Below are 13,745 nucleotides of genomic sequence, written 5' to 3'. Positions count from 1 at the left end.
ATTGGCCCAGATACATTAGGTAGAGAGTGAGCCCACCGGGACAGATAGGAAAAAATGCTTGAGAACCTGAATGTAAATCACATAGGCAATAAATGGTATATAAATAATAAAATAAAAAGATATAAACTGGATGGAGTTGATCCAGAGGAAAGCTACAAAAATGACCAGTAGTCTTCATTATAAGGCGTATGAGGTCAAATTTAAAGATCTCTTTGGAGGAAAGGTGGAAGAGGGTAGATAAGATAGAGATGTTTAAATACCTACATGGCAAATGAGCATGAGATGTGTCTATTTCAACTGAAATGAAGCTCTAGAATGAGGGTGCATAGGATTGATAGGTGGTAAATAAATAATAATCTTGAAAAGGGAATAGACTAAGAAGTAACCCCAGAAAATACTTTTTTTTACTGAATATGTGGAATGGCCTCCCCATGGAGGTGGTGGAGCTGAAAAATGTATCTGAATTCTCAAAAGCTTGAGATAAATACATGGCATCTCTAAGGGAGAGGAAGGGATAGGCAGACTAGATAAGTCATACGGTCTTTATCTGTTTTCATTTCTCTGTTTCTACATTTTAGATGTAGCCTTACTATTCTCATGTCCTTGTTTTGTTGGTTTTCTTTGAATGTGACCCTGACAGTGTTGACTCCAAAGATAGAATTTCTGGCTAATACTGGCTTGTGTCAGTGAGCTTTGTGTCTAAAATGTTTATTAATACGTATGTTACAAATTAGTGGAACTTTATGATGAGGGAAGGTCACAAGCAGCCTCACATGTATTTTTCAAGATGCCTGTATTTCCGCTGTGCTAGCAGATATTCAGTTCCAGAGATCTATAATGATATGGTGATCTGCCATATTTATTCTAACTGTATAGAGTGCCTAGACAGCAACTTGATACCCACATAAATTCTGAAATAATGACATCTGCATGTTTGAACTCTCTAATAGGAAATAAGTTGTTAATTTTAAAGATTCTCAATTCAAAATAAGGTATGAAGCCTTGCTAGTATTTTGAGTCAAATATTATATTTTATTTTCTGTTTCAGTAAGCAAAATGTGTATTAGTATTTTTATTTTACAAAATAAAATGCATTTTTTCCCATATAAAATTGACTCGATGAAGTATGTTTGTCTCAGTCTTGAGAGCTGTGAAGTTAACATCATATGTGATGCAAAATAAAGACAGTTTCTAAGATGCTTGAGTGCAGTTAGCCTATTACAATATGTCCTAAAAGATAATGATGATTTTATTTTCTGATATGAGCAGCCCCATTTTACGTAGAGAGCTTCTTTTACGAAGCCGCTGAGGTAACTGACCTGAAGCCAATAGGGATGATCGATAGATGTTGCACAATGCAAATCCAAATCAACAAGACTACCCAGAAAGCATTTTTAATCATGCGCAACCTACGAAAAATAAGAAAATTCTTCGACAAAGAGCAATATAGGCTCATAGTCCAATCCCTTGTCTTGGGTCTAGTGGACTATTGCAACAACCTCTACCTACCATGCCCTGCAAACATGATAAAACAATTACAGACTGTACAAAACACAGCTCTCAGATTGATCTACTCGTTAAGAAAATTAGACCACATCACCACTGCCTACCTAGACTCACACTGGTTACCTATACAAGCATGAATTATACTGTCTTTTATTCAAAGCAATAAATGGCACTGCCCCCACTTACCTAAACAACCGCCTATATCGGAACCTTACTATTAGACAAAGGAGAACTCAGACCTCATTTACCTACCCCCCATTCAAACGCACTCAGCGCAAGAAGATGTTTGACCACCTACTAGCGACACAAGCAGCGAAACTAGACCACTCCATCTCCAACTTGCTGACATCAACGAGCCACTTCAAATCTTTTCGAAAAGAAATCAAAACCCTGCTATTCAAAAAATGTATCCAGATATCTTAACGCTTCCCCTTGTCATTCCCCCCTTTGTAAATTCCCCCTCAAAGTCTCTTCTCATCTTGCAATTTTTCTCTTCAAAGTCTCAACCATGTAAACAGCTCCCTAAATTGTAATTCTCCTGGAAATGTCCATTTATCTTTTTGTAATCCTAAATCCATAATTGTAACTTTCCTGGATATGTTCCAGTTAGCTTCTTTTGTAATCTGCCTAGAACTGCAAGGTACGGGCGGAATAGAAGTCACTAATGTAATGTAATTTAAAGGGATTCAGGGCCATTGTCACGGTACAGCCTTTAGTGCAGATTTGTAAAAAAGTGGGGGAGGAGGAAAATGTAAGTCTGGGCATGTCCAAATTCTACAGTGTTTCAGAAAAGAATCTGCCAGCATAGAGCCTTTTTTAAAATTACATGCAGGAGTACATGTTTATGCACCAATTACATATAACAGGAGCAACCCTTTTATAATTTTAAAACATCAACAGAGGCAACTTGGCAGCATTCACATCTTAAGTTTTGACACTTGCATATGTAAATTGGTATTTCACTGTCTAGATGTGAAAGTGCAACTGAAACAAAAGACTTGTAATAATAATTATCTTTGTTTTATAAGCTGTGCTCTCAGATGCCTGCACCGGCGAATCATCAATGAATTCTATCCGGTTAGTTGCAGGAAATGGTATCTTTCATTGAGCACTGCTTTTTTTTAATAAATATGGTGCTAGTTGTTGATCTATAATAATAATAATTTTATTTCTTATATACCGCTATACCATAAGTTCGAAGCGGTTTATCTGTGTGGTATAAGTTTACAAAACCAAACAAAAGAAATAAATAAATAAACGTAGTGACAGCAAACACCAGCACTTATCTTAAAGCTGGTAATACGCCGGTCATTGGATGCTGGCACCACTTGTAGCTCGTAGCGCCATTTTAATGTGGGATATAATTTAGCTGCACACAATGCCAAAAAACCCCTGATGAAGCCTCAATAAGGTGAAACGGGGCTTCCGTTGGGCTACGAGCTACAAGTGGTGCCAGCATCCAATGACCGGCGTATTACCAGCTTTAAGATAAGTGCTGGTGTTTGCTGGCACTATATTTATTTATTTATTTCTTTTGTTTGGTTTTGTAAACTTATACCACACAGATAGATCAACAACTAGCACCATATTTATTAAAAAAAAAAAAAAGCAGTGCTCAATGAAAGATACCATTTCCTGCAACCAACCGGATAGAATTCATTGATGATTCACCGGTGCAGGCATCTGAGAGCACAGCTTATAAAACAAAGATAATTATTATTACAAGTCTTTTGTTTCAGTTGTTCTTGTGACGTATTTGACAAGTTTCCATTGTGGTACTCTATAGATGTGAAAGTGCTCACACATAGATGTGGTTGTGTGTCATTTTGGAAATATTTTAGCTCAGAATAGGGTTACCATATTTGTGAAGACAAAAAAGAGGACACATGACCCCGCTCACACTCCACCCATTTCCTTGGTCTTCTTCCCATCCTCTGTACCCTTTTTAGTGTTTCTCTCTCTCTCTCTCTCTCTCTTCCTCCAATCCTCTCTCCTGTGGGAGCTTCTTTCTTTCTCTCTCTGTCTCCCTTCTTCCAACCCCCTCCCCTTTCCGGGGGCCCCTCTCCTTCCAAACTCCTCTCCTGCTGTTTGTCTCTTCCCTCCCATAAAGCACTACCCTATACCCCGCTCTCTCCTTTACATAATGCTTCATCCCTCCCTCCATGCTGTTTATCCATCCATTCTGTTTCTTCAACCCTCCTTCCATGCTGTTTCTCAGCCTCCCTCTATGCTGTTTCTTCAGCCTCCTCCCTCCCTCCGTGCTGTTTCTCCAGCCCTCCTTTCATGCTGTTTCTTCAACCCTCTTTCTCCCTCTATGCTGTTTCTTCAGCCCCCCTCCCTCCATGCTACTTCTCCAGCCCTCCCTTCATGCTGCTTCCCCAGCCCCCTTCCCCTTCCTCTTCTGTTGCTACTTCCCTAGTCCCCTCTCTACTCCAATGCTGCTTCCCCTCATGACCTCTTTAACTCCTGACTCCCCCACCTACCTCCTCCCAAGGCCCGGCCACTGTAATTTAATCTTCGGGCAGCTGGCAGAAGCAATTAGGTAAGCCTGCTATTGCCGGCCTACCCCAGAAGCTGCCTCTGCATATCCCACCTACACAGGAACTGGAAGTCACTGCAGAGAAGCGGCTTTCAGGGCACACCAGCAATAGAAGGCTTACCTCGCTGCTGCTGACTTCCCAAATTACAGTGGCCGGGCCCAGAGAGGAGGTAGGTGGGCGGGGCCCTAAGCAAATTTTATTCACAACTTTAAATTTCAGCCTCCAGACCATCATCACCTGGCCGCCTGGCATAGGAAAGTCTAGTCGTCCAGCCCAGAGGCAGCTTAAGTCATAGAGAAGAGGACCCATGCCCATAAACCCCTGTAATGACTGCATTGATACTTAAACATGTGCACTCCCCTATATACCGCCAAAACCCTTTTTTACTGCCAAATAAGTGGCTCCTGAAGCCATAAGGGCTATTGGGGTGGTAGATAAGTGGGTCTAGGGGATTCTGGAAGTGGTTTGGGAGGCTCACCGTGACCTATAAGGGAGCTGTAGGGAGGAGAAGCCATGGCACCCTTTTTGTGAAGTTCACAGCAGTGCCCTGTAAGGTGCCCCACTATTTAGGTGGCATGCCTGGGTGTGCAGTCCATCACTTTCCAGACCCTTCCCATGTCCAACAGTGCTTGTTCTAGGTGTTTTGGACTTGGACAGAAAGTTGGACGGAAATGTGGTATAAAGATGAACGATTTAGTGGCTTGGACGATCAGATCGGCAGGATGTATAATTAGACGATTTTTGAAAGTAAAAAAAAGTTGGACGTCTTTCGAAAATGTGCCTTAGGCTCTTTTTAACTTTGGACGACTTAGACGTCCCTTTCGATTATGCCCCTCTACGGTAAAACATTTATTTAAAACATCAGTCATGGCTTTTAATAGTCCACATATACATTCTGAATTGTCACATGAGCTCAAATCACATGTGCTCCCTTATACTGGGAAAAGATATGCTTTCAGTTTCTTTCAAAATTGGAGATTTAATTCATTCTTCAGTGCTAGAGGCGTTATTCCATAAAATTGGTATTCCCTGTTGGTATTTTTACTACCAACTCGTTTTACATCGCTTTTATAGATAAAACATTTAAAATACAACCATGGAATTACCTACAGTAAAACACCTTGATAGCTTATATTGTTGTCCCTCATCCATTAAAATTGGATTTTGTCAAATCAGTATCTTAAAAACTAAAATCATCAACTTAAAATATATTTACTCTTTCACTAGGAGCCAATGAAACTTGAGCAGAGATGCTAAGCATTTTCTCTCCTCTTTACAGCTATCGAAATCCCAGCCATTTTGGTCTGAATTACTTTGAGTTGTCTTAAAGCTGGTAAACCAATATAAACACTATCACAGTAGTCCTCCACACTTGGCTCGAACAAAAATGATTTCAAAACATCTGTCACTTTTACTTCCAGAAAATGTAAATAAGAACAGAAGAGTTGGCTGCCTAAAACATTTAAAAGCTGTTCTGTCTGCTAAAGCAAGTGCAACAAAGTACTGAAAGAAAGGGTGTCCAAATATCTGCACCTGTCATATTCACTCTTTGTTTTTATTTTGACTTTACACACAAAGTATGTATTAAAATTTTCATAAAGCTGTATGAAACTTTGTACTGAGTAGAGATTTTGTTCACTTAAATAATTCATTGTTACACACTTTTTGACCAGATGCGCCTTAACTTTTCCACATAAAAGTATATTGGAAAGCATTCATGAAACCTCATTCATGTCTTATCAATCTTAAACTTTAAAATTGTACATTTAAAATTTATGAAAAGAAAGCAATGTATATTTATTTATTAGAACATGAATTATTTTAAATATATGTGGAGAGGCATAATCAAAAGTGTGCCTAAGTCTGAGGTTTGACGTTTTGTGCAAGACGTCCACAAAACCAGCTGGAAAAATGTCCATTTTCAAAGCAGCCAAACATCTATCTTTTATTTTTGAAAATGAGCTAGGTACAAGTTTTTTTGGTCCTTAGAACATCTACTTTTTTTGCCCATTTTCAAAAGTAAAAATGTCCACATGAAAAATGTACAAAAGCAAATTTTGTAGATATACCCACCAACTTTCTTGTCTAATCGCAGCAGAAGGAATCCCCATCAGCTGAGCCAGTTTCAGGGATTTCTGGCAGCTCAACTGATGGGGATTCCCCTGCCAGATCAGCTGAGCTGTGGAGCCCTATACCCCTCCCCCTGAAATCCTCCACATCCCTCTCACATTCCCGACTTCCCCCTGACATCCCTTACCTCCCTCTCGCATCCCCCTGACATTTCTATAGTTCTACTAGACATATGCAGCGCTGTTCACCAAACATAGAAGAGACAGCCCCTGCTCAAAAGTGCTTACAATCTAGTCAAGTTAGACAAACTGGACAAGAAGGTGCATCTGTACATATTACACAGGTGGGGGAATTACAGAGGGAATGATGAACACGCACAAAAAAAAGCACAAACAGCCTTCAAGTTCCAGGTAATCCTGCTTTAATGATAGATCCGACACAGGCAGTGTTTCAGCATTTCCGCTTGCGTCAGGGATCAGAAGGTTTTGTAATTCAGTATAAAAAACAAAATACTCAAAGAACAAAATTTTAATTGGAAAGCAGAACCTATGAGGGGCATTTTCAAAACATACTTCTAAGTCCGATTTGGACATCCAAAGTCGGCAGTAAGAAAATGCCTGTTTTCAAAAGACAAACCACCACTAAAAATAATTTTTTTTTTTAATCCTCTATCTGGACATCCAGCCCATTGGGACACCCAGACCGCCAGGATGTCTATATTTATACCACATTTTTGACCAACATTTTGTCCAAGTCCCAAACACCCAGACCAAAACCATTTGAATATGGGAGAGGCCAGTCTTGTAATAGACTGGCCACCCAGATATGGCAACAGAGCAGTGGGGCACCTTAGAGGGCACTGCTGTGAACTTTACATAAAGAGTGTCAGATAAATATCTTACCAGAACTCCTGTATAGGTTATGGTGAGCCCTCCAAAGCACCCCCAAAGCCCACTATATCCACCTCTCTACAACCTGAATAGCCCTTATGGCTGCAAGTGGCACCTATATGGCAGTAGAGTAGGGTTTTGGGGGCTCACATTTTCCATCATAAATGTAGTGGTTAGAGTGGCTTTTGGGACTTGCTACTCCTCTCTATGGTTCACTAGCCTACCCACCAGGCTACTTAAGACACCTGTGTGCAGCTCTACTAGGCTTTCTTATACCAGATGCTGATGTTCTGGAGATAGGTATGTACGTTTGTATTCTGATCTTTGTTTGGTGGAATGGGATCCATGGGCACTGGGGGAGTGTGGGGGTGTCTTACCTTGATGCATGCAGTGGTCCTTTGTGCACCTTTGTGGCACTTAGACCCTTCTAAAACATGTCTAGTTCCAAACATATAAGTTCCATCCAGGATGTCTTGCAAAATGTTTGATTATCACTGAAAATGTAGATCAATGAACAGGATGGATCACCTGATTGTTACATATAATGTATGTTTAAAACAGAGGAGAAAAGACCTCAAAAAACCCCTGGAATATGAATCAAAAAGACCATAGCCAATTGGGGTTGGTTTTCATCACTGGTCAAAAAACCCCTGTGTGAATTTTAATTTTTAACTAATTATGTGAAAAATAACCACATAATTAGTTAAAAATTAAAATTCACACAGGGGTTTTTTGACCAGTGATGAAAACCAACCCCAATTGGCTATGGTCTTTTTGATTCATATTCCAGGGGGTTTTTGAGGTCTTTTCTCTGTTTTAAACATACATTATATGTAACAATCAGGTGATCCATCCTGTTCATTGATCTACATATCATTTTTTGGACACTCCATTACGTTTCCATTTAACATTTCTGAAAGACATCCATGTCTAACTCACCCTTGAGACTGCCAAAGCATGCCCATTACACAACTCCACCACACTCATCTAGTGCTCTGAACGTAAGAGGGGCTTGAACACCTTGCTAGATGTACAGAAAGACTGTTTTAATTATCGGCACTTGAACGTCCTGGTGGTTAGGCAGATTTTTGGATATCTGGATGTTTTGATTATTCCCCTCTATGTGTGCAGCTCAGCTGTTTGTGGCACCAGATTAATTGTTAGTCTGAGCGTGTTTCTTTTTCACCAATTTGTGAAAAAATTTTGTTCATTGAGTATTTTGATCTTTTATACTGAATTATAAGACCTGATCCCAGACGCAGGTGAAGACGCTGAAACACGGCCCTTGTTGGGTCCATCATTAAAGCAGGATTATCCAGAACTTGAAGGCCTTTTGTGCTTTTTTTGTGGTCATTTCTAGTTTGTACTTTGAAACCCTCATTTTTTCTACAGTTTGTTTAGAGGGAATTATAAGTTTGGAATTGAAAGCAGCTTAAAAGAAGTGGACTTTGAATTTGGATTTGAATACTGCCAGAGATGGGGCTTGATGTACTGAGTCAAGCAGTTTGTTCCAGGCATCTGGTACAGAAAAGTAGTAGGGATGGAGTCTGGAGCTGACTGTGGAGGAGAAGGGTTCAGATAGAGACTGGCCTGATGAGCGGAGTACCGGGGGAAGGGAGAGGGGGAGTATGGGGAGAACATAAGAATTAATGCTGCTGGGTCAGACCAGTGGTCCATCATGCCCAGCAGTCCGCTCACGCGGCGGCCCCTGGGTCAAAGACCAGTGCTCTAAAATGAGTCCAGCCTCACCTGTGTACATCCCAGTTTAGCAGGAACTTGTCCAGCTTAGTTTTGAAACCCTGGAGGGTGTTTTCCCTTACAACAGACTCCGGAAGAGCGTTCCAGCTCTCCACCACTCTGTGTGAAGAACTTCCTTACGTTTGTACGGAATCTATCCCCTTTCAACTTTAGAGAATGCCATCTTGTTCTCCCTACCTTGGAGAGTGTGAACAGTCTGTCTTTACTAAGTCTATTCCCTTCAGTATTTTGAATGTTTTGATCATGTCTCCTCTTTTCAAGGGAGAAGAGGCCCAGTTTCTCTAATCTCTCACTGTACGGCAGCTCCTCCAGCCGCTTAACCATTTTAGTCGCTCCTCTCTGTTCTCTTTCAAGTAGTACCGTGTCTTTCTTCATGTACGGCGACCAGTGTTGGACGAAGTACTCCAGGTGAGGACGCATCATGGCCCGGTACAACGGCATGATAACCTTCTCTAATCTGTTCATGATCCCCTTCTTTATCATTCCTAGCATTCTGTTTGCCCTTTTTGCCGCCGCAGTACATTGTGCAGACGGCTTCATCGACTTGTCAATCAGAACTCCCAAGTCTCTTTCCTGGGAGGTCTCTCCAAGTACCGCCCCGGACATCCTGTATTCGTGCATATTTTTGTTACCAACATGCATCACTTTGCACCTATCTACGTTGAACCTCATATGCCATGTTGCTGCCCATTTCTCGAGCTTGATTATGTCACTTTGTAGATATTCGCAATCCCCGTGTCTTCACTACTCTGAATAACTTTGTATCTTCCACAAACTTAATGACCTCACTCGTCATACCATTGTCCAGATCGTTTATAAAGATGTTGAAGAGCAGGGTCCAAGCACCGAGCCCTGTGGCACCCCGCTGGTGACACTCTTCCAGGCCGAGTATTGTCCATTTACCCCCCACTCTCTGTTTCCTATGCTCCAGCCAGTTTTTAATCCACGTGAGTATTTCACCCTCGATTCCATGGCTTGCAATTTTCTGAAGTAGTCATTCATGCGGAACCTTGTCGAACACCTTCTGAAAATCCAGATATACAATGTCGACCGGGTCGCCCTTGTCTATCCGCCTGTTTGCTCCCTCAAAGAAGTGCAGCAAGTTCGTCAGGTAAGATCTGCCTTTGCTGAAACCATGCTGGCTGGTCCTCATTAAACCGTGTTCATCAAGGTGATCAATGATGTGGTCCTTTATCAGCACCTCTACCATCTTTCCCAGTACCGAGGTCAGACTCACCAGTCTGTAGTTTCCCAGATCTCTCCTCAAACCTTTTTTGAAGATTGGCGTAACATTCGCTACTTTCCAGTCTTCCGGAGATGAGAAAGGAGAGATACTGAGAAGCTGTGGAGTGAACACACTTGTAGGTCAGTAAGAGGAGTTTGAGCTGTATGTGGAAATGGATAGGGGGCCAATGAAGTGACTTGAGAAGTGTATTATGGGCATAATGACATTGATAGAATATGAGGTGTGCAACAGAGTTCTGACCAGATTGAAGGGGAAAGATGCTGCACCATTTATACTGTTTTCTCCTATATGTTTTGTATGGTAGGTTTGTTCATCTCTGCTTGAGTTGGATTTTGTGCTTATATTTTGAGCCATCTAGAAATTTGTGAAGGTGGATTATAAATCTTTATAAAGAAAATAAATCCACAAAGATAGATTCATGCCTCTCTTTCTCACCCTATTCTTTGAATTGATATTTTGTTCAAGGAAGTCTATAATTAACAGAATGCAGTTAAATTATTTAATAAATATAGCTTCTACTTAAAAAAGAGCATCTTCCACTCTCTTTTTAATGGCTGCATCTGTCAACATCTGTTTCAGAACTGGTGATGACAGTTGCAGTTAATCATAAGAATCAAGCCTGCATGCCATACAAGGCTAACCATCTGCTCAAATTAATTTACCAGACATTCACTTACTTCTATAAGAACATTTGTTTCTTTTCAAGCAAGAGAATCAGCAGCTGAAAATATAGCAAAAAGTTTTTCACTTCTAAAAAAAAAAAATTACTGTATATCTTTAAATATACCCACATATTCTTACTGAATAAAGTTGTGTTTGTTCTGATTTTCTGCTTGTCAGAGAATCAGACAGAAGTTGTATGTGACTCAGAGACCCATTAGCACAGGTAAATCTCAGTTTGCTAAGTGATTACATGCTTCTACAGTAACAGGAGCAATCTGGATGAACATGTTTAATATATTCCATTAATGTGATGGACCCTTTCATAACTGAGAGAGTTGCCAGTGAAGTCTATAGTGGATTTTGTGGAAATCTGCCATGAATTCACAGACTACAACATTTCAGCAGGTTTTCCTGAGATTTGTAGCCAGAAGATCTAATGGAATTGATAGAAAACATCAGGAAAATGTGTTCATTTTGAGAATTAAATCAAGCTAAAATTTTCTTGGCTCAATTCTTTGACTGATAACTTTGCACATCCTTAATTGTGATTCTGCACGCTACCATTCAGTTTTCATCTTAGGAGTATAATCATAAGGAAAAACAATGGTTGCTAGTCTTAGGGGGCTCTTTAACTAAAGAGTACTAAGCAGTTACTACCATTTGGCCTGCACATTTTTGTACTGGGGGAAAGGAAATTCTTCAAACAGCGCTCAAAAATAAATGTTGGAAAAGATTGGTTCTAAGCGTTATTTTATAAAAGATGGCATGCTCCTTATAGAACAGTGCTTAGCACCGATTCCCATGCCCATTTCTGACTGCCAAACTTGCATTTGCCCATACATAGAGCTGCACATCCAGTACTATGGCCACAGTACACAAGACTGTAGGGTTGTGGGATAGACATATGACACATACATATGTAATATGGTCAGCATTGCATTCATGCACTCTGTTAGTGGGCTGTAGAGTTATGCCTGTAATATACATCAAGTATGACTAGAATGTAATTTAGTGTTGTCTTCACTGGTGAGCCCAGATGTATAGGTAACTGACCTATACAATCTTAGTCCTCAACACATGGTCTTTAGAACTGTTAATCACTAACTCTGAACTTTGTTAATTCCACTCAATCTGTAGCATCTTTTAATCATTGTAAACCGCATAGAACTTCACGGTCCTGCAGTATATAAACTGTTATTATTATTATTTTATTACTAGTGCTGAGGAGGTCTTGCAGTCCATCTGCATATTCCTCCCAGCATTTTCTTGGGTGACTCACAGGTCCACCCCGAACCACTCAGGGTCTCTACACATAATGGTGCATGACCAATTTCTTTTTCCACTTCCATGGCTCCAGCACACTTTTTCCTCTTGATACTGACTTTTCCCAATATCTTTCTACATCTCAAACTACTCCTGCATTCTTCAAGACCACATTGCCCACCTTCTGAATTTATCACCTCACCTTCCCTTTTGTCTTCTACCTTCTCAGCTTCGACATTTTCTTCCTAATACTATTGCAGCTGCCATCAAAGCTCACTCCAGCCCATCCAGATGTGTCTTGCTATAATTGGAGCACAGACCATAGAAGTCTGCCTAGCACTGTACTGGAGTTACTATCTAAGAACCACTAAGCTTTCTTGTGCTTCCATTCTGTTTCAACATTGGAATCTTTTGTGTTTATCCCAGAAATTTTTGAATTCTGTTACTGTGTTTGCTTCTACCATCTCCTGTGGGAGGGCATTGCAGATATCTACCACCCTGTCTATGCCATTACTCGTTGACCCCCCTGGAACCTCAATTCAGGTTCTTTAGTTCTACCACATCTCCATCTCTAGAAAAGATTTATTTGCATATTAATACCTTTCAAATATTTAAAAATCTGTATCATATCACTGCTATCCCTCCTTTCCTCTAGGGTATGCATATTCAATTCCTGGAGTCTCTTCTCATACATCTTTTGATCCAAACTCCATATAATTTTTGTTGCTTTTCTTTGAACTGTTTCAAGTATTTTTATATTCTTGGTGAGATACTCGTATAGCCTCCAAAGCTGAACAGAATTCTCCAAGTCAGGCCACACCAGTGATTTATACAGGGGCATCAACAACTCCTTTCTTCTTCTGGTTATACTTCTTTCTATGCAGCGTAGCATCCTTCTAACTATGGCCACTGCCTTGTCACAATGTTTCATCACCTTGAGATCCTCAAACACTATCACCAAAAGGTTCCTCTCTTGGGTTGTGCTTATCAATCTCTCGACTCTTAATCTGGCATGTCTTCTTTTGGATTTCCATATCCCAAGTGCACCACTTTGCACTTCTTTGCATTAAATTTCAACTGGAAATCCTTAGATCATTTCACCCTCGCTGCTTGCCTTCTCATACATATTCTTCCTCCTCATCTCTCTAATTCCCTCATCCTTCACCTCTTTCATATCTTCTTCCACCGTTCTCTCTCTGCTTATCTCCTTATACCACTTTCTTCCTCTTTCTTTCTTTTCAGTTCTGGCATTTCCAATTCATAATTTCTTCTCACTTTTCTCTTAGCAAGTCTTCCTTACCTCTCATTTCTCTCTCCTTTCTATGTTCCTTTTCCTATTGCTTTATTCTATCTCTTCCCTCATTCCTCACAACCTTCCCTCATGTCTTTCCCATCTTCCACCTCTCCAGCACACACTCCCTCCTTCCTTGTGTGTCTCTCTCCCTGTTCCTCATTTACCATCCTTCTCCCGGCACACTTTCTCCCCTCCATCCTATCTGGCACTCAGGCCCAAATTCTGTAAACAACGTTGTAATCAGCAGCCATCTTAAAAATGGCTGCCGATCCTGTGTCAATCACGCGATAGTGCTGCTTATAGGCTTGGGGCTTTGGAAAAGGTAGGCGCTGGAAATGTAGGCCAGAGTTTTCAAGGTTTACATTTTCTGGAGCCTATAGAGGTGCTTTGTAATGCCTAATGCCACATACCTGCCTGTGTGATAACTTCAGATGTTATGGCCAGTCCTAGTAAAACATCAAGCAGATTCCTGGAGTAGCCTAGTGGGTTGTGTAGTGGTCTATAGAGATAGTCTA

This window comes from Geotrypetes seraphini, chromosome 2 (genome assembly GCF_902459505.1).
Source record: "Geotrypetes seraphini chromosome 2, aGeoSer1.1, whole genome shotgun sequence".
Classification (NCBI taxonomy): Eukaryota; Metazoa; Chordata; class Amphibia; order Gymnophiona; family Dermophiidae; genus Geotrypetes; species Geotrypetes seraphini.
This window is presented reverse-complemented; position numbering follows the sequence as displayed.